Source organism: Peromyscus eremicus, unplaced genomic scaffold, assembly GCF_949786415.1.
Source record: "Peromyscus eremicus unplaced genomic scaffold, PerEre_H2_v1 PerEre#2#unplaced_621, whole genome shotgun sequence".
NCBI classification, from domain to species: domain Eukaryota; kingdom Metazoa; phylum Chordata; class Mammalia; order Rodentia; family Cricetidae; genus Peromyscus; species Peromyscus eremicus.
Window position 1 is genome coordinate 142482 of NW_026734857.1, and position 21703 is coordinate 164184.

Genomic DNA, 21703 nt, shown 5'->3' on the forward strand with positions numbered 1-21703 from the left:
CTGCACATCCATGTTTCCTGCTGCTATATTCATAGGAGCAAGGAGATGCAGCCAGTCTAGACCTACCAAGAAACAAAACAAAAATGTGATACATATACACACACACCAGAGTATCACTTAGTTGTGAAGAAAAATGAAATGAAATTTGCAAGAAAAATGTTGTGAAAAGTGAAACGAAATTTGCAAGAAAAATGAGCCTATCTAAAAAGTATATTAAGTGACTCAAACTCAGACAAAAACTCCTCTATGTTTCCTCATATAGAGATCCCACCCTATAATGTATAACAAAAGCAAACAGGTATAAAGTCTTAAAAATCTAGGAAGGAAATCTGGAGAGTAGTAACTTGATAAGGACAGATGGGACAAAAGGATAAACAGGACACAGAAAAGGAAAGGAGTCTGAGCAGTAGGCCACCTGAGGAGATGGAGGGCATATTTATTCAAGTATGTCGATAATGGCGTTCACTTTTTAAAAAGCTGAACGGAGCAGCCTTGTGGTTTTGTAGACAGACACAGTAACTAGTAACTGACATGGTACGGTCATTGAGAAAATCCTGCAGTGGCCTGTGGCAATGGATAGATTCTGGGGTACTGGTGTACCTTCACACCTCACCCTCTTTCAGTTGCTCAGCGCGGCATAACTTGATGGGGAAGCATGAAATCAGAACACAAGGGAGCTTGAGGTTTTAGATAGGGTCTTAATGTGCAACCCAGGTCAAGGCCAGCCTTAAATTCTCAATTCTCCTGCCTCAGCCTGAGTGCTAGGACTGTAAGAATGTGCCACCAAATGCTTTTAATGGTTTTGTAAAATATCGAGTTTATTCATTTTTTGACAATTTCATACATGTAAACAATCCATCTTGATGATCTGTACCCAACACCCTTTCCATCTCCCCCAACATGACCCTCTTCCCTCAGAAGTTTTGAGTAAAGATTCTTGTGGGACAGCTTAAGCAACTGTGTGCCTACTGTCCTGAGGCCTACCCCACCTGAAGAGACAATTTCAATGGGTTTCATATCCCTGTCATGGAGAGGGGTATAAGCCAATATCCACAACACTGGAGCAACCGCTTGACAAAGAGGGAAACCCTGGAGCAGGTGGAAGCAGGTGGGATGCGGCAGTCTGTCTGCTTCACTGCCGGTGAAACCGGCACATCTGAAAAAGGTTGGAAAGCTTTGCTCCAAGTCTCTAACAAGGCGCCAAAAAATCACACTACAGAAATGGCACAAATACTTAAATGGCAGTTCATGTTTCAATAAAGACACATGTACATAAATGGTGCTTCCAGCAACCATAAAGTTGTTAAATAAAAACGCCAATGTGAGGGTGGTCTACCTTCCCAGGAGTTGTTGGCCAGAAAGACAGACCCCAGAGGTCCCCACACTATACTATTGTCACTATCCCCCACTGCTGAAGATGCCACATGCTCGGACTTCAGGAGACTGGAACACCAACCTGGGATTAAACCAGGATACACTACCCCATCCTCAGTCGTTAGCTGCCAGTGTCAGGGGCACTATTCAGGCCACAAGGAGGAGCCTATTCCTGCAGCCTGGCTTTGCTAGGGATCCCAAGTGCTCCATTATCTGCTTGTTACACAGGTAACAGCAAATTCAGTGTTGGTGCAATCAGCACAGGTAGAGTCAACATTTTCCCAGTTGTCTGTCCAGCCCACTCCATGTTAGAACTCTCCATCGGGTCAGAAACCCCAGGGATCAAATAAATCACACATTCAAACAATGGCAAGACCACCACCACTGCTTTGCTAAACACAGATGTACCCCATCAACTACTGTGGTGGTTTAAACGAGAATGGTCCTTACACATTTGAATGTTGGGTCCTAGTGGTGGAACTGTTTAGGAAGGATTATGAGGTGTGGTCTTGTTGGGAAAAGGGGTGTCACTAGGGGTGGGCTTTGAGGTTTCAAAAGCCCATCCAGGCCCAGTCTCATTCTCTGCCTCCTGTTTGTAGAGCAGACGTAAGCTGCTGCTACAGAGCTCTGCCTGCTTATCTGTATGCCTGCCCAGAGGCCTGCCTACACTGCCCGCCATGATGATCAGACTCACCCTCTGACACTATAAGGAAGCACACAACTAAATTCTCTATTTTACAAGTTGTTGTGGTCATGGTGTCTCTTCACAAAAATAGGAAAGTAAACTAAAACAATTATCCTCTGAACTATTTATGTGTATTGGAGTCATACTGCAGCTGCCTCTTCTTGCATTGGGCGGCAACCACTGTAGCCCATGATGATGATACTCTGACTACTGCACACATGGTGAACTCTCTCTCTAGTCAGGTAGGTATGCCGTGAAACATTTTGCTCCCTCCATCAGTCAAAGTGAAGAAAATTCACAAATCTCCCCACTATCAACAGAGCCCCTCCCATATGAATAAAAGCCCAATATGACAATCCTGTTCTAAACGTGAGCTTCTGGTAGAATGGGAACCCATAACCTGGCCTAATGTGCTACCTTCTGGGCATCATGAAATTGGACCTAATCCCGACATGGGCATTTATGATTATGACCCACTGTGCCTAGAAAGACAGAATGAGAGACACACTACTATTAGTAGGTACATGGACAGAGCGGTGCAAGAGTACTACAGGTAAAGCAAACCACATTTACAGGGCTTTCTACTCCTGTACAAGGGGATACATCTACAGCCACTCCTCCAAGTCCCTCTGAGCTGTCAGCCAACTCCTATCTATAACCTAGCTGTTATCCCAAAGCAGCCACTAACCACCCATCGAGTGTTCGTTATGCAAACCTAAGAACACCCAAGAACCTTCCCCAACCATCTCATCTTCATTCACGATGTAGGCTGTCCCTCAGGATGTTCCCATTTGCCACCTTTCCTCTTTGAGCTATGACCTAACTGAGTATGCTCAGGAGGGAGTGCATCAGTCTCCAACATGCCTTCCCTTTATTATTACATGAAGGCTTCCCAAATAAAGTGCCCACTGTTTCTTTGTTGGGGAGCATGTCCAGTGTGAGAACAATATATAACCTTTGTTCTCCTGTACATGGTAATAAAAATGCTTTACTCTTTTATGCCTCAGCTGTGGTCTTGCAGCTTGGCACTCACCAAGATGTGAAGCCACTGTCTTTGTCACAGGAATACCAACTTTCTGTATTTAGTCATTAGGCAGGAGCTCTATTGTCAGCAATCTAAGCAAAGCCCTGGCTAAGTTTATTTTCAAGTTCCAAACCACACCTACACAGATGCTTCTTAAACCAAGAAACCTGGATATTGGAAAAACAGGCTACAGACTGGCTCTGGGTATATGCACAGCTGTGCTAGGGATCTGTGTGTGGACACTGGATACCAGAAAACCCAGTTAAGATGTGATACTTGCACAGATGTGCAAGATGTTTTTGACCACTGGCTTAGGTCACTACCATGGGGGTATGTGCCCTTCTGACTGCCTGTATCACTTAAAGAGTATGCATCCATGGCTGTAGTCTTTCCTCTTGTTTTGGCATAGCAGCCCAATGGCTCAGTTCTCAGGGGGGAAGATGAGCATAATACCTCTTTCTAAGACTCAGGACTATGGAAAGAAGGTGCAGACAGAGCTGGAAAGTGGGAAACTGGGTCCAGGCCTCATAACCTGTCTTTAGAGACCCTGGCTCAGAGGAGGCAAGGATGTAAGCATCAACACATGGAATGTCAAACCACCAGGAAGTGAGAGAGCTGTTACCATGTCCTCCAGGTAATGGGCATGCTCCTATACTCAAGTAGCCTCCTGGAGGGATGGTTCGTTCTCCCACCTCTGGCACTTGCTAGCTCTGACAAAACACAATCAGGACTGGTGAGTCAGAACAGCTACCCACGTCACCCACCACTCTGTAAGCTTAGTTAGTCATTCTTTGGGCTGTCGGTACCATCACAATTTGAAGACAATGTTTACATGAATTCATATACATATAGCAGCACACAGAGACTTGTAAACACTAAACCTCTTTACAGCAAGAGCTCAGTATGCCTTTACAGGATCTGAATGCTGTCCATTTACAAATCTTTAAAAGGCAATTTTGGTTTCCTTTAATAAAATCTAGCCACCATCGCCGGGCAGTGGTGGCTCACGCCTTTAATCCCAGCACTCGGGAGGCAGAGCCAGGCAGATCTCTGGAGTTTGAGGCCAGCCTGGGCTACCAAGTGAGTTCCAAGACAGGCACCAAAGCTACACAGAGAAACCCTGTCTCGAAAAACAAAAACAAAAACAAAACAAACAAAATCTAGCCACCATCATACCTTAAATGGCAGGGGCCATTATCCTGGGCTGGTCTCTAATCCCAGTTCCTATATAACAAACTACAATCTGCCTTGGTACAGAAACAAATCAAAACCAAAACCCTCAATTTGGAAGCGGGAATGTTCTAACTAGTAGCCAGATTTTAGTGTAGATGGGCTTCACTGAGTCACAGGCCACACTGTTCAGGCCATGTCAACTTAGGCAAATGCCTCATGTAACCAACCAATCAAAAGTTATTTCTTCCCTATTTCCCTTCTCAGTACTCAAGGGCGCTGCCCTCTCTGTAGTCAAGATCGGAACACTTCCTATTTAGAACACACCCAGACTTGCAAATTTTTCTTTTTGACACTGAAAGAGCATCACAGGGACCCTGGACCCATCACCCCAGAACCACCTTCCCCCAGTCGCAGGTAGGGAGGACCTGCCTCTTTTCACTGGCCTATCTCACTGCTTCTTTTTTTTACTTGCCGGACTGTCTAAAACTTCAATCTTGCCTCTGCCACCTTCTGCATTCGGAAGCTTTATGGTGTCTATGGTGACTTCAGAGGGGATGCAGTCTTCATCTTCAGACTCTGAGCTGTCCTCAGAGCCGTCCTGTGAGCTCTCTTCTGAGCTGTCCTCTTCTTTTGAATCTGACCGGTTCATCTCAAATAAGGCCACATCCTGTAAGAAGTGTCAGGTTGAGAAATCTACTTCAGGGCAGTTCTGTAACATGTTGTAGTAAAGCAACAGCTAGTGCCGGGCGGTGGTGGCGCACACCCTAATCCCAGCACTCAGGAGGCAGAGGCAGGCCGATCTCTGTGAGTTCGAGGCCAGCCTGGTCTACAGAGCGAGATCCAGGCCAGGCACCAAAACTGCACAGAGAAACCCTGTCTCAAGAAACCAGAAAAGATAAAGGAGTACAGCTGGCCCCAGGGAAGGCTCGGTGGGTCGAGGTGCTTGTCCACAGGACCCCAGTTCAGTTCCCAGCACCCATGACCAACCAAGTGGCTCCTAACACCTCAACTCCAGCTTCAGGAAATCTAACGTTCTTCTGGTTCTGCTGGCCCCCACGGGCACCCACCCACATAGGTGCCGGACACACTGACGTGCACACAAAAAATAGTAATTCTTAAATAAAAGCAGCAGAGGAAGCTATCAATATCCATTATAAATTCTAGAGCGCAGATTGGGCTGTGTGCTTAATTATAAATGGCACGTCCATGTTCTCAGGTGCCAGAATACATCGTAAGAGAAGTTTGAAAGATTGATTTTACTTATGCCTTTAAAAATGCTTTCCCTGGGCAGGAGAGATGACTCAGCAGTTAAGTTTACTGGCTGCTCTTTCAGAGGACCTGGGTTCAATTCCTAGCAACCACACAGTGGCTCAAATCTGCCTGTAACTCCAGAGGATATGACACCCTCACACAGACATACATGCAGGTGAAACAACAACACACATGAAAGTAAAAAACAAAAGGAGGCTCCTCTTGCCTAGTACACAGCCAACAGCATTCTCTCAAAAATGGACTACAGCAGTGGTTCTCAACCTTCCTAATGCTATGACCCTTTAACACAGTTCTTCATGCTGTAGTGACCCCCAGACAGGAAACTATTTTCACTGCTACTTCATAAATGGAATTTTGCTGTTACAATCATAATGTAGTATCTGTGTTTTCCAATAGGCAGGTCGAGACCCACAGGTTGAGAACCACTGGCCTGGAGTCAGGCACGACACTGGACACTTCAGACTTAAGTGACACATCTACAATCCCAACCTGTAACCCCAGCAGTGGGGATAAGCAGGACTGACAATGAGGCCAACCTGGGCCACAGGTAAGGGCTGCCCCCCAACCCACTCCCTCAAAAACACTCCACAATTCTTGCCTTAATGGGATTTACATTTCTGAGCAAGGGCCAGCAAATTATAACCAGCAGGCTAAATCCTGCCTGCTACCTAATTTTGTTCAGCTCTTCAACTAAGAATGGTTTCTATACTTTCAAAGTGACAAAAAGAGGGAAAAAGTATTGAATAGAAAATGAAATTGTAGCATGCCACGAGCTTCTGCCACCAGACGGAGCCTCACGCACAACTTCCCACCATGAAAAAAATGGTCCCCTTGAACTCTGAGCCAAATATATAGCCCTTCCCTTAAAAAAGGGTTAGTGGCCGTCACTGTACAAAGCCCTGCTTCTTTGTTAACGTCAACAGCTGTGCTCAGCACTGAACAGCAAGTAACACAGTAATGTGACTGTGCAAGTAACAGGGTAACATGACTGTGCAACTCCCAAGTACATTCCACCATCTTGCCTGTGTGAAGGTGTTCACAAACTTTAAAATAACATTTTATTTTAGAACAAAATTACGAAGTATCACTCTTTCCCGTTTTGGTGACAAGCACACTAACTCCATCCCATGAAACAGAAATAGGGCACAGTTACCATCTGTATGATGTTTCCGGATGTCCCATCAATATTCTCAATATTGAAGCAATCAGCTGGAGCAGCCGCCATTTCCTTTCATAGCTTTTCATTTGCCTGGGCCATCTGTGGGAGGAAGGCCTGAACCTGGTCTAACACTGTGGAGCACAAACACAGCATGCAGACGTGTTAGTAAATCCCAGACTCCACAACTCCCAGTCGAACACTTCAGAGCAGAGCAACAATAAATCCACCCACTTTTTTAATAATTTATTTTTATTTTATTTGCACTGGTGTTTTGCCTCCAGATACGTCTATGTGAGGGTGTCAGATCTTGGAGTTACAGACAGCTGTGAGCTGCCATGTGGGTGCTGGGAAATGAACCTCGGTCCTCTGGAAGAGCAGTCAGTGCTCTTAACCACTGAGCCATCTCTCCAGACCAATCCATCAACTCTTAACATCCGTTTGCTTCTCAACTGCCTTAGGTGGTGGTGGTGGGGGGGTAAGGGGAGATTGCTGGGGATTGAACCAGGGCCTTACTTTTGCTAGGCCAGGGGCTCTGCCAATCAGTTATACTCTCAGTCTCTATTTGAAACTCCCAAAGCAAAAAGATCACACAATTCAGCAATTATTACTCAAATGTTTTGTGTTTCTCTTCCATCCTGAAAAGCATAAAATTCTACAAGGCTGGCATTCAACAAGGTGACTGGGAAAAAAAAGGCAGAATGACCTAATGGTCTTTACAGTAAGGCTGTCAAGGTTACTAATGGGGTCCCACTTCTACTTTTTACTATTTCAGTTACCTGGAAGGTGTGTCACCTGCCCAACATCTACCCACCTTCACCTGCAAGTGTCAACACCAGCCATCTTCTTTTTGGAAACAGGCTTGCTATGTAGCCCAGGCTAATTCACAACTGGCTTCCAACTTCCCATCATCCTGCACAGACCGTGCCCTGCCCTTCCTTTTGAGCTTGGGTCATTACTGTCTCTCTTATCCTGAACAAGCCTATGTATTCTGTAGTCATGCCCACCAGAATCTGCCTTGTGGCTTAAGCTAACAGGGTGTTCTAGCCAAGCCAGGAAGTGGTCAACTTGGGAGCGAAAGAGAAAAAAACCAAGTAAGTGATGAATGTGGGTCTGGAACGTCTCATAAAGCAGCCAACTCTCCACAGCTGTGGAATAGCCATCTTTAGATCACTCCAACACCAAGAAAGCAGAGCTGAGAGACAGGCCGCAGGTGAGGACTGCAGGCATCTGGATCCAGATGAACTTGCAGTTTCTGACTGGGTTCTGTCATCCCAAAAATGAGCCAAGTTTTCCTGGTTTTCTCTTTAGGCAATCTGAGCTTTCACTCAATTTGCAATTCAGAATTCTATTTAATGCATCCAATTTCACCACCATCCTGGCTAGTTTAGTCAACTCCACGCCAGCTAGTCATCTGAGAGGAGGGACCCTCAACTGAGAAAATGCCTCTGCAAGACCCGGCTGCAGGACATTTTCTCAGTGAGTGATCAGTGGGGGAGGGCCCAGCCCATGTGGATGGTGCCATCCTGGGTTCTGTAAGAAAGCAGGATGAGCAAGCCAGTAAACAACACCCCTCCATGGCCTCTGTATCAGCTCCTGCCTCCAGGTTCCTGCCCTGACTTCCCTCAGCAATGAACAGTAATACGGAAGTGTAAGCCAAATAAACCTTTCCTCCCCAAGTTGCTGTGGTCATGGTGTTCTACCACAGCAACAGAAACCCTAACTAGAACAGAAACTGGTACCACAATAGTGAGGTATTGCTGTGACAGACCACACCATGCGTTTTTAGGATTGTGGAAAAACTTTGGAACTCTGGGCTGTTAAAACCATTAAGTATTCAAAGTTTGGCGACCTGTTCTGTGGGAGTCTGGAAGAACGCTGAGAGAGCAATGCAGATGATGGAGGACTGGCTTGAAAAGTTTCAGAGGTCAATTTAAAAGTCCTTTAACAGAGTCTCTGCCCCCAACACCATAGGGGTTATAGCGTGGCCACATGAAGTGGGTTCTAAGGGTTTGAATTCTGTTCGTGTTTTCTTAACAAGCACTCTTAGCCTGAGCAGTCTCCTAGAGTAAATAACTGCCAGGTGTGGTGGCACACACCAGTGTAGGCAGAAACACGAGTATCTGTGTGTTAGAGGCTAGCATGATCTATACAGAATGTCCTAGACCAGCCAGGGATAAGCACGGGGAGACTGTCCAGGAGCAGAGAAAAAAAGAGTAACTAAAGCTAGGCGTGGCAGCAGTAACTGTAATCCTAGAATTGGGAGAGGTGGGAAAATCTGGAGGCAGGATCACTCTCAGATACACAGTGAAGTTTGAGACCAACCTAGACTATGTGAGACCCTGCCTCTAAAACAAACAGATAAATACATAAATAGCTAGGCCTTTTAGTGAAAGCACATACATCACAGCTACTTGGTACAAGGCAAGATCTCAACTTCGTGGCCTGCCTGGGCTACAGGGGGAGTTTGGGGCCAGCCTAAGCAACTTAAGAGAGACCCTGTCTCAAAACAGAAAAATTCTCCTGGACAATGGCTGCACACGCCTTTAATCCCAACACTTGGGAGGCAGAGGCAGGCAGGTCTCTGTGAGTTTGAGACCAGCCTGGTCTACAGAAGTTCCAGATCAGCCAAAGCTACACAGAGAAACTTAGTCTTGAAAAACAAAAGAAATACAGAAATGGCTGGGAATACAGCTCAGCACGAGAGTGCGTGCATAGCCTGGCGAAAGTTCTAAGTTCAAGTTGTAACACCACCACCAAAAAACAAGGCACATTACTGCATCGAGCACTGGGAAGGCAGAGACAGAAAGATCTTGACTGGACTTCTGAAAATAAAGGGGAAGGGCCTTTACACAGACACTGATGACTTTATGAAGGCTATTTCGACAGTCTCAACGAGGAGCACATTTATCAGCGTGCAATTCAGCAATATTATCGTGTGATTAATGAAGGGGGCTGGCTCTGTTAGTTTGTATTGTTAACAAGATTTACCATATAAAGCTGTGAGGGGTACAACTGATGCTTGCAATCCCACAACTCAAGAGGCTGAGGCAGCAGGGTCACAATGAGTTCAAGGCCAGCCTGAGCTACATAGTGAGTTCTAGTTTAGCCTTTAGAAGACATGAACTAACATGTGTTCACCCTAGACAGGGCTCTAACAACAGACTAAAGCAAAGATTCCCCCCAAAAAGCAACGTAGTGAGCCAGTGAGTTTACTGGGCTTACTCAGAGCAACAAGAGTGACAACTCATAAAAGCTGCCTCCCTGCAGCTCCCTGCAGGAGTCACAAGCAGCTAGGCTTCACTAACTATTACTGTGGATGTAATCCTTAGGGAAGGGGTCTTGGGATTCCTGCAAATTTACTTCCAGAAGCTTGTTTACTGTCTATATCCTTTTTTTTTTCTTTTGTTTTTTTCAAGACAGGGTTTCTTTGAGTAGCCCTTGTTGGCCTGGAACTCTATCTGTAGTCCAGGCTGCCCTCAAACTCAAGAGATCTGCCTGCCTCTATTCCCTAAGTGCTGAGGTTAAAGGCGTGCACCACCATTGCCCAGTTTCCTTTGTTATCTTAAAAGTCTCTTTACACTATTTAAGGAAATGTTTTAATTTAGGAGGGAATGCTTCAATTCTGAGGCCACTTCTATGCTACATAGACTTGTACAACAGTTAACCAATAGTGGTGTTCTCCATAAACAAACTTAATATTCCAAAACATGAACAATAAATGCTTTTTTCAAACACGTGAAGTCTTGATAACTGCCCAAGCTGATCTCCAACATGTTGCAATTCTCCAGCCTCAGCCTTCCAACTGCAGATGTGGGACATCTCACTCAGCCAGCAACATTATTTTCGGTTTAAAGAAAAAAAAATGTATTCTGAAAAAAGTGCAGGCAGGGGATCAAGACGAAAAATCCTATTTCTTCAGACAATGACTTACACAATATTAGACTTGCTGTATTTGACTCTACAGTTTGATATAAGCCATGAAGACAGACTATTCCATCAAATAAAGGACTAATTAGCCGAAATTGGAGGAGCGCCCCCTAGAGTGGAAAGGTAGTACTTACAAGGGCTCCTCTGCATCCTAACTGTTTGAAGAGCAGAAGTCTTCTTGGAATGAGGCTTAGAGCTGATGAGCAATTGGTCCCAGATACCTGAAAACACACACACAATTTACATCATAAGTACACTGCAACTCAGTGCTGGGATGACCCTCAGCCCTGCAGAACAGTGAGAGGGGGACATCAGCAACAGCTCCTGTGACTGTCTTCAGTCTGGACCATTCGATACCTTGAGGGAGAAGGAGCAAACACTCTTCTACAACATTTTGATTCTTCATGTACAACCATCTCCCCTCCTCTGTTCAGTCCGTCTCACTCATCTCCATCACTCATCTGTAACAAATGTACATCTGATTCCACCTTCTAGATTAATAATAGTAAGCCGGGGCGGTGGTGGCTCACGCCTTTAATCCCAGCACTCAGGGAGGCAGAGCCAGGCGGATCTCTGCAAGTCCGAAGCCAGCCTGGACTACAGAGTGAGTTCCAGGAAAGGTGCAAAGCTACACAGAGAAACCCTGGGGGGGGGATATAATAAATAATAGTAGTAATACTAATAAGCTGGCACTGTGGAGCAGATCTTTAATTCTGGCACTCAGAAGACAGGCAGGTGGGTCTCTGAGCTCCAGGCCAGCCAGGGCCACATAGTAAATAAAATGTCTCACAGCAGCTGCTCTTGCAGAACACCAGGGTTTGATTCCCAGCACCCACATGGTGGCTCATATTCGTCTGTAACTCCTGTTCCAAAGGATCAGACACTGTGGGACTTCTTCAGGCACCAGGCATTAAATAAATAAAAAGTTTAAATAATGAAGTTAACAGAACATGGACCTGCAATGATAGTCTCACAGAGTTTAAAGTCAGAAATGGCAAGAGGTGATGACACGTGCCTTTAATAGGCAGAGGCAGGCGATTTCTGAGCTCAACAACAGCCTGGTTTACAGAACAAGTTCCAGAACAGCTAGGACTACACGGAAAAATCCTGTCTCAAAAAAAAAGTCAGAAATTGGGCCAACAAAGAGGACTCAACGGACTCAGGGGCTTGCCTCCCAAACCTGAAGACCTTAGTTCCACCCACTAACCACATGGACTGAGAGAACAGCTTCCCCTCTACATACCTGTGATCACAAAATAGAACCAAAAAGTTACAAGCTATGCAGAACTGGGCAAACTGAACCACACTGAGCACGTTTCTTCTTTTACAGAACATACTTGTCTGCGAGAAAGCGTCAATCTAAACAAAAACACCCCTGGAGAATTTTGTGCTTGCTCGCACCTGTCCCGCTTACCCAGAGAGCTTTGGAACAGGACACTGACAACTCAAGCCTTTGCCCACTCTTCTTTTCACACACAGAAAATCTCTTCACTTTCTAAATCAAAAAGCCTGTCACTCCCAATGCAGAGATGACCCAAGAGCCTCCGAACTCTCCTGAAAGCCTAGCGGTTTGATTAGTGTCAAGTTCGGAGGAAAGCCAGAGCTTGGAGTCAATATCCAGCTTTGCTGCTTTCCTGCCAGTGTCCAGTTATCTGTGTAACACCATGCCAGTTTCATCATAGAACGGGGTCATCAGGATACCTCCGCAGGCGTCGGGGATGCGGTGAGGCCTGAGTTTGTAAATTCCTGACACTGCCACTACACAAGCTTTAGCAATCGGTATTGGAACTCCTTCAGATACACTGGATTCTTAAATCATGTCCACGATACTCAGTAAGCAGGCCCAAGAACTTTTATGCATTCTATTCATTGAAATTCTATGGGCAGTCTCACCTGTTTGAATCAAAATGTGGAAACAGAGGACCAGAGAAAGCAACTTTCACAAAAGCCCCACTGAGTAAGGATTTCAACCTACAAATTTTCTTTTTGTTTTCGAGACAGGGTGTCACTGTATTATATAACTCTGGCTGTCCTGGCCTCGAACTCCCACGCTTTTCTCTTCTGTATCACACTATCTGAAATGCTGAGTGGATTGCCCGCACACAAGTCTCCTTCCACCAAGGTGACACTAAGGAAGTGAGTGCCTAAGGCAAAAATTATTAAAAATCGTATTCATCTGTTACCTACCATCCCGGGCGGGCCAGTCCCGGTCCTCCCTGTAGAGTTCCCTAAGAACTGCCCCGCCTCAGGCAGGCACAGTCATATCCTCGACCCCCGCGTCCAAGCTTCGCGGTATTCCCCACCACCACCAATGTGCTCGACCCTGCAGCATCCCCGGTCCCCCACAGCTTCCCGGGCTCCTCAGCTTCCCGCCCCGCCCCCCCACCGAAGCCACCTGAGCTCTGCAGCGTCCCCGGTACCCCAGCCAGGTTCCGCCCCCCCCCCCCGCAGCGTCCCAGGCTCTGCGAGCCCCCGGTCCCCCCGAAGAGTCCTTGGCTCTGCTAGCTCCCAGTTCCCCCCCCCGCAACGTCACCGGTGCCCCCCACAGCGTCCTGGGCTCAGCCAGTCCCTGGTCCCCCCCGCAGCGTCCTGGGCTCTGCTAGTCCCCGGTCCCCCCCGCAGCTTCCTAGGCCCGGCTAGTCCCCGGTCCACCCGCAGCGTCCTGGGCTCTGCTAGTCCCCTGTCTCCCCGCAGCGTCCTGGGCTCTGCCAGTCACCGGTCCCCCCGCAGCGTCCTGGGCTTGCTAGTCCCCGGTCCCCCCGCAGCGTCCCCGGTCCCCCCCGCAGCGTCCTGGGCTCTGCCAGTCCCCGGTCTCCCTGCAGCGTCCTGGGCTCTGCTAGTCCCCGGTCTCCCTGCAGTGTCCTGGGCTCTGCTAGTCCCCGGTCCCCCCCCTCAGCATCCCGGGCTCTGCTAGCCCCCGGCTCCCCCGCAGCGTCCTGGGCTCTGCCAGTCCCCGGTCCCCCCACAGCGTCCTGGGCTCTGCCAGTCCCTGGTCCCCCCGCAGCATCCTGGGCTCTGCCAGTCCCCGGTCCCCCCGCAGCGTCCTGGGCCCGGCTAGTCCCTGGTCCCCCCGCAGCGTCCTGGGCTCTGCCCGTCCCCGGTCCCCCCGCAGCGTCCTGGGCTCTGCTAGTCCCCGGTTCCCCCGCAGCGTCCCGGCCCCGCCAGCCCAGCCCTGTCTCAGCCGCCGCTCACCTCTCGAACCCTCGCTCCCCGCGGTCAGCAGCTCCCTGGACACCGTGACCTGCGAGCAGTCTCCAGAAGACGACGAAGCTGTGGGGCCGGACACGCGTTCGCCGTGGAGCTCCATGCTTGCAAGACAGCACGAGAGACGTGAACCTGGATGGACGGAGGCGCGGGGGCGGGGGGCGGGGCCAAGGCGGCAATTGGCGGAAACTCGGGGGTGGGCGGCGACAATGGGGGGGACAGGGCGGAAGCTCGTGCAGGAGGCGGGGCTGGAGCCTCGGGCAGGCGGAGCCGGAAGCGGGGGTGGGGGGAGCACACAGCGTGGGCGGAGCGCTGCGGAAGCACACATGGGGGCCTGTTCCTCCCCCGCCGGGGATCTCCCTTGTTATTGTTATTGTTGGAAAAGCGTCAACAGGGCTTGGTTTGGTAAAACAAATTCAAGCCGATGAACGCAGTGTGAGGCCTTTGTTATTTTATTTTTGTTGTTGTCTGCGGAGATTTCTGTGGTCTTGAGTTGTGGCAATCCTGCTTCAGTCCCTCAAATGGCCAGGATTATAGGTGGGAGCCACCATACCCAGCTGCTCTATGCTGTTCTTAAGAAAAAAAAAATTATTTTATCATACTGGCCCAGGTGGGCGTCAAACTAACCATTTTCCTGCTTCAGTGTGTACTTATATCTACCGGCACCCACCACCATGCTTGATTTAAATTATTTGTTAAATGAAGCTTCACAGAGTTACTCAGATTGGGCTGGTAGTCAAGGTTGGGCAGCCTCCTAAATAGTTTGCTTCACAGACCTGGACTACCAGACCCTGTTAAATTTACTATTGAATTGTAAACACAAAATTCAGCATTATGAGTACTGTTTACATTGCTATGCAACAAGCCTTCCAAACATTTTTCATCTAAAATCCTAAAAGATTGTCCCAGGTGGTAGTTAAATGGTAAAGTGTGTAAGGGGGGGGGGACCTGAGTTTGGTCTCCAGCACCAAAACAAACAATTTTTTTTTTTTTTTTGGTTTTTCGTGACAGAGTTTCTCTGTGTAGCTTTGCGCCTTTCCTGGAACTCGCTTTGGAGACCAGGCTGGCCTCGAACTCACAGAAATCCGCCTAGCTCTGCCTCCCGAGTGCTGGGATTAAAGGCGTGCGCCACCACTGCCTGGCCAGACAATTTTTTAAAAAGCTGAAACTAGACCCATTGAACAGCAAACCTGATTCCTCCTTTTTTCCTGACCCTGGTACCCAGGTTCTGCCTTCTCTTTCCATATAAACAGAATCATAAACCACTTGTTTTTGTGACTTTTATTTCACTGAAAATAAAACCTTCAAGGTTTACTGGAAAGGATTCTTTCTATTTTGATGTTGAATAATATGTCATTGAATTATGTACCACATATTCTTTGTGGGGAAAGGGATTTGTTTGGGAGGACAGGATATATATATATATATATATATATATATATATATATATATATATCTCCCAGACTATAATGTTGAACTCCAGGTTATCCTCAAACAATCCCAAAGTGTTGAGATTACAGACAGACGGGCTTTGTACCAGGGCTAGTTCAACAGCACATTTTTTTTTTAATCTTAGATATTTGAGTTCCACCTCGTGCCTGCTGTGAACAAGGAGCTGCAGTGAATATGTAAAAGTTACTTCAATCGTAATGGCACACTCCTTTAATTCCAGCACTCAGAAGGCTGAGAGGCAGGTGAGTCTTTGTGAGTTCAAGGCCAGCCTGGTCCACATAGCAAGAGCTAAACCAACTGGAGCGGCAGGGTAAATCTGTGTCTCAAAAAACTGTGTGTTGGGGACGGGGGTTGGGCGCATGGCATGGGTGTAGAAGCCAGGACAACTTGAGAGAATCAGTTCTTTCCTTCCACTTTGTTGATCCTACAAATCAAAAAACTATAGACACCTTTACCTGCTGAGCTATCAACCAGCCCAAATAACACAATTAAAGTATGATCAAAGGGCTTGAATATGCTGAGCAGTGGTGGCACACACCTTTAATCTCAGCACTCAGGAGGCACAGCCAGGTGGGTCTCTATGAGTTCAAGGCCAGCCTGGTCTACAGAGCAAGACCCAGGACGAGCACCAAAACTACATGGAGAAACCCTGTCTCGGGAGGAATAAAAAGGCTTGAATATATATTTCTTTTCTTCTCAAAAGTGGGAAAATTTTCGTTGTTCATTTCTTGCATCCTATTTTGGATGACATCTTTAGCCTGAAATTATTTGTCATAGTCCTTCCTCACGACAAAACTGCAACCAATCACTTGAACATTTGTCTTGGGCCACATCTGAGCTCCCACACACCATACACAGACACACACAAGTACAGGAATGCCCCCAAACTGGCTGAGGGACTAGAGACATGCCCTTGTCTCCTCTTTAAAGAGTTAATCCACTGGGGTAGGTGAGGACTTGGCTAGCAGACCACCACTAGGAAGACTGGTTCATCTTAAGGTATTTTGCTTTTCCTGTCCAGAATTCCCACCCCCTAACATGTCTCCACTAGCTGAGCTGCCTTGTGGTGCCCTCAAGCCAGCCTGCCTTTCTGAGGCCTATTTCTTTTTTTTTTTCTTTTTTTTTTTTCAGATGCTGACCAGAGGATTTGCAAAGCTCCCCTCCAGGGCATGTGGCTCCGTGCCACTGTGTGACTGACCTCCGTGAGGCCTTATCTCAGGCAACATGGGGTTTGTTCCTTCTCTTCTCCATTTTCCTTCTCCTTTCAAGCTTGGGAGTTCACCTGGAGTTTTCCTTTTAAACCTAATAAATTGTCCCCCAGCTTCTGTTGGTGTCCATTCTTAAATGATTTTACCAACAAAACTAAGAACCCTGAGGAAGGTCCCCGATTTCTCAGATATTCTGTAACAGCTCTGCTGGGATTCCCAAGGTTTCAGGAACATTCCTTTCCTGTCCTTTAATTCTTTAATTGGCAGAAAAGACTGTTCCTGTGACTCTGGACTGATCAAGACAACACAGCAGACGTGAGCTGGAGCGGGGCACATACAAGAGTTGAGCTGTGGGAGAGGACCGGCTGAAGGAGAGGACCAGCTGACACGCTTGTTTTCCCGGTTGGCAAACTGTGTACAGCTTGTACTGTTTCCTTTCCTCATCCTACAGCTGCAATCTCTTTTGATCTATTTCCTGTTGAGAATGTTTTGCAAGTTTACACATGATGATTACAAGCAGGTATAGGCCCTCCCAGTTACAGGCCCTATCCAGGTCAGAGAGGTCTCCATTATCAGAAAATAAATACCTTCACGTGGTCATCATATCTGCTACTCCCTTTGAAATGGCCCAAACAGAACACTACACAGTGGATATGAACTTCAGATTTATTTAGCCAAGAACTTGGAAGGGATAAGGCCAGAGATGGCTTATGGAGACCTGCTGTGGGCAGTTACATCTTTGTACCTCTTTGCTTGCAGGAATTCAGCAGAGTACAGAGCACCTGCTAAGTCTCTATTCTTCCATTCTTCTTCTTCTTGTTTTGCTATAATTACTTTTATAGATAAATTGTAAAAGCAATGATTGTATACCTACTATGCAGATTCCAAATGGGTGCATTTTCCCTCTTTTTTCTTTTTGATGGGGGTGCACTAGGAATTCAACCCAGGAATTTTTTTTGAGACAGTGTCTCATTGTGTTGCCCTGGCTAGCCTTGAACTCACTATGTAGTGTTGAGTATATTTTATCACACTGAGAACCCCAACATTGTATTATTTACTAGAAAAACCTGTTTCTAGTTTTGGTGTGGCTCAGCTCTAGAATACACCTTTAATCCAAGAGCTTTCTGCTTGAATATTGTAAACAGGCTTAAATAAAGTCAACCCATAGGTCAAGAGGCAGAGCAAGCAACCAGTTTGCAGGAAAAAAAAAACCATAGAGAATAAGAGAGAGTCGGGAGGACACATAGACCCACAGGAAGTAGAAGGGAAGGACATTCAGTTTGAAGTGTTTTGTTAGAGATGGCGTAGGAGAAAGGCCTTTTTTTCTGGGACATCAGCAGAGGAGGGTCATCTGGGTACCCACTCTGCCTCTGAGCTAGCAGATATTCACTCCAGTGTCTGGTTCCCAAGTCTTTTTGGTAAAATCGAACAATTGAGATTTAGTTAAACCACAGTGTAGACCAAGCTGGCCTTGAACTCACAGATATATACTAGCCTCTGCCTCCTGAATATTGGGCTTTAAAGGCCTGCTCCACCACACTTGGATTTTTTTTAAGATTTTATCTTTATGTGTATTAATGTTTTGCCTGCATGTAAGTGCACTCCATGTGTGCATGATGTCCTGGAGGCCAAAAGAGGGAGCCATATCTCCTGGAACTGGGGTTTACTTACAGTTGTGAGCTGTCATGTGGATACTGGGAATTGAACCTGGGTCCTCTGCAAGAATAGCTAGTGCTCTTACCTAGTGAGTTATCTTTCCAGTCCCATCTCTTTCTCTTCTTTGTTTGTTTGTTTTGTTTTGTTTTGTTTGTTTGTTTGTTTTTCTGGAAACAGGGATTCCCTCTGTAGCTCTGGCTGTCCTAGAACTTACTCTGTAGACCAGGTTGGTCTTGAACACAGAGATTCCCCTGCCTCTGCCTCCCAAGTGTGTGCCACCATTGTCCAGCTTCTTTATTGCTTTTTAAAATAAAACTTTTAGTTTAAAGATAGAGATTCCAGGCTAGCCTTAATTCATTATCTAGCCTAGGCAAGCCTTGTAATCCTCATGAATCAGTCTCCTGAGTTGCTGGGACATGGGCCTGTGTCACCAGGTCTGGCTTTTTTTTCCCCTTTTCCTGAGATAGGGTTTCTCTATATAGCCTTGGCTGTCCTGCTGTCCTGGAACTCAGTCTGTAGACCAGGCTGGCCTCAAACTCACAGAGATCTGCCTGCCTCTGCCTCCTGAGTGCTGGGATTGAAGGTGTGTGCCACCACCACCCAGCTCTGGCTTCTTTATTAGGATTTTTTGTAAGGTTTTATTTTTAATTACATGTATATGTGGGTGTACTATGTGGATGTGTGCACATCACTGTAGTGTCCCCAGAGGCAAGAAGAGAGTGTTGAGTCCCCTAGAGCTGGAGTTACAGGTGGTTGTGGGCGTTACACCATGTGGGTGCCAGGAAATGAACTCAGGTGCTCTGGAAAAGCAATATGCCTTGTGTCTTTAACTGCTGAGCCCCCTCTTCAGTCCCCATATTTCACATATTTTTGAAGATAAGCCAGAGGAGCTGGGCCTGGTGGCACAGGTTTGCAATGCCAGCTACCGAGAAGCAGGGTGATTACAGAAAGTCTGTGTCCTAGCAAAAACTCAACCAAGGCAGCTTAAAGCATGTAGTATGCAGTTAAATGCTTTTTTTAAAAACTAAATATCTTCATTTATATTATATGAATGTTTTGTCTGCAAGTATGTCTGTTTGTCATGTGTCCCTCAGAACAGGGCATCAGATTCTCTGGAACTGGAGTTAAGCAGCCGTGAGCCACTGTGTGAGTACTGGGAGTTGAACCTGTGTCCTCTGCGAGAGCAGCCAGTACTCTTAACCACTAAGCCGTCTCTCCAGCATCCTATGATTAAACTCGAAATTAAATAAATAACATCCAGCACAGTGGTGTAAGCCTGTAATCCAGAACACTTGAGGACTGAAGCTGAAGGATTTCAAGTTTGAGGCCAGCTGGAGCTACCTAGCTCTTTTTTTTAAAAATTAATGAATTATTCCACTAGGAGTAGAACCAGAATCCAAACCAAAATGTAAGTAAAAGCACCATCAACAGAAGAACTTCCAGATGAGTTCATTCATTCGTTTCAAGTGGATAATTATGGAAAATTCACTTAGGGTTGGCAACGTCAAGCAAATATGAGGTAATAACATACCTGACGGACTCTGAGAGGTGGAAAGCTTCATGAGTTGGTGGTTTGCATGCTGTTTAAGTATTATTCAATGGCTGCTGTGGAAACAAAGAGGCTCGATCTGTCTGGTGAGTGTAGATCAGGGCATCTTCCTAGTTAAAAAGAACAAGAAGCTTAAAGCCTGGAGGCAAGAACTCAGTGGTCAAGGTTGATAGAAACCTAATGAGTGCACAGGGCAGAGCACCTTCTAAAGACACTGGGGGCAGGGACATCTCAGACCATGATCCATGTGCTCATGGGAGAAAAGCCCAGTTAAGGGTCCATCACCAAGAGACTCAGCTGTCAAACAGAAACACCTCTGGTCATTCCGGATGTCCCGCCCCCACAGCAGTAGTTCTTTTTGCTTTTCCCTTGGTGTGTGTGCATCCATTTGTGTCTGTGTGTGAATGCAAGCATGGGTACGTCCCGACACATGGTAGATGTCAAAAGACAACCTTGGTGTTGGGTCTCACCTTCCAGCTTATTTGAGAAAAGGTCACTTGTTCACCTCTGCGGATGGATGAAGGACTAGCTGCACTGGGAGCTTCTGGGAGTTCACCTTTCTCATCTCTCATCTCGCAGCTTTGTGTGGGTTCTGGGGGAGTTGAACTCATGTTCTCAGGCTTGATAGCAACTGCTTTACCCCCACGCCATCTCTCTAGCCCCTTTCCTTCCTTTCTCAACCCCATTCCAAAAAATTTTCCCCTTGACTATTGATCCTTCCCATTTCAATCTATTATTATGTCCCCTTACATCATGTCCTGTATTGACTCCATAAACACCTCCAAACTTCAGAAGATGCTTCTGCTCTGTAAACTATGGCCCCTCAAATGTCCCCTGGCTTCATAGATTCAGGTGTTGTATCCTGTGTTAAACTGTCTGTCTTCTCTGATATCAAGGCATTGGTAAACTCGGAGTGTTTATCATTGCTTTTTGGGGGTACTGGGAAAAAAGCCCCCAAAAGCAAGTGTTCTGTTAGTGCTCTACACCTCAATTCCAAACTCTGGGGGTTATCTGTTTCATGGATGTGGAGTCTGAGAGTAAAGCCTCAACTTATCGTTCATGAAGTATGACTCAAAACAGCACCTCTACTGCAAGACTACTACTGTTGGACATGGCTGTCCCATGGCTCTCATGAACCCCCATATCCATCTACATGATAGAGATCCATTCTTCCAGTTGATCCTTTTGTCTCCTTTCCCACATTTCCATGAGCAAATCTTGCCTTTTACCTCTACTTCCAAACAGGCATGTCCAGAGCCCAGCACCTTCTTACTGTTTCCAGTTTGACGCCCAGGGCTGGGCTGGGCCACCATACCCCTCACCTGGATTTATGAGGAACTGTCTTAGGGGTGGTCTGTCCTTGTTCTCCCCACAATCCCACTGAAACCAAACTTACAGTGGGCTGATACTCAGATCCTTTCAGGGGTTCTTTCTCTTCATTCTAGACACAGGATTGCACCCGTTTCTGTTTCTACCCCCAGCCCACCCCCATGCCATTTGTATGCCAGGCAATGATTGTACCCTCTCAGGTACATCCCAGCCTATTGATGTCTCCTGAATACAACACATTCATTTCTGTCTCAGGACATCTGTGTTTGCCGTGTTTCCCCTACATATCATAACTGCTTTCCTATTTCTTTCTGCTCAAGCTATGAAATTTTCTCTGATTTTATTATAATTGAGGAGGATGTTTACTCCAAATAAAACAAAGCCTCTCCTTCTATGGCCTCCCCATCCCCACTCTGAAACTCTTCTTTTGGGGGTAGAAAGGTGACAAGGTCTCTCTCTGTAGTCCTGGAACTCACTCTATAGTCCAGGCTGGTCTTGAACTTACAGAGATCTACTTGCCTCTGCCTCCTAAGTGCTGGGATTAAAGATGTCTGCCACCACACCTGGCCCAAAACTTTTAACTCTGCTTTCTTAGTAATTCTCACCATATGGCTAGATATACTTAAATTTTTTTTTTGAGACAGGGTTTCTCTGTGTAGCTTTGGCCTTTCCTGGATCTCGCACTGTAGAC

The 21703-nt window shown here is 46.6% G+C and overlaps 1 long non-coding RNA gene and 1 pseudogene across 1 annotated transcript; both read right to left on the minus strand.

Annotated features, from left to right (window-relative positions):
• Nucleotides 1–4456: 4456 nt before the first annotated feature.
• Nucleotides 4457–14005, minus strand: LOC131901901 (NOP protein chaperone 1-like; annotated as a pseudogene).
• Nucleotides 14006–14254: 249 nt separating this feature from the next.
• LOC131901903 (uncharacterized) lies at nucleotides 14255–20003 on the minus strand. The gene is made up of 2 exons (XR_009376935.1): nucleotides 19666–20003; nucleotides 14255–14390 (listed from the first exon to the last, which is right to left on the minus strand). It is a non-coding gene; the product is annotated as an uncharacterized LOC131901903 (long non-coding RNA).
• Nucleotides 20004–21703: the final 1700 nt, after the last annotated feature.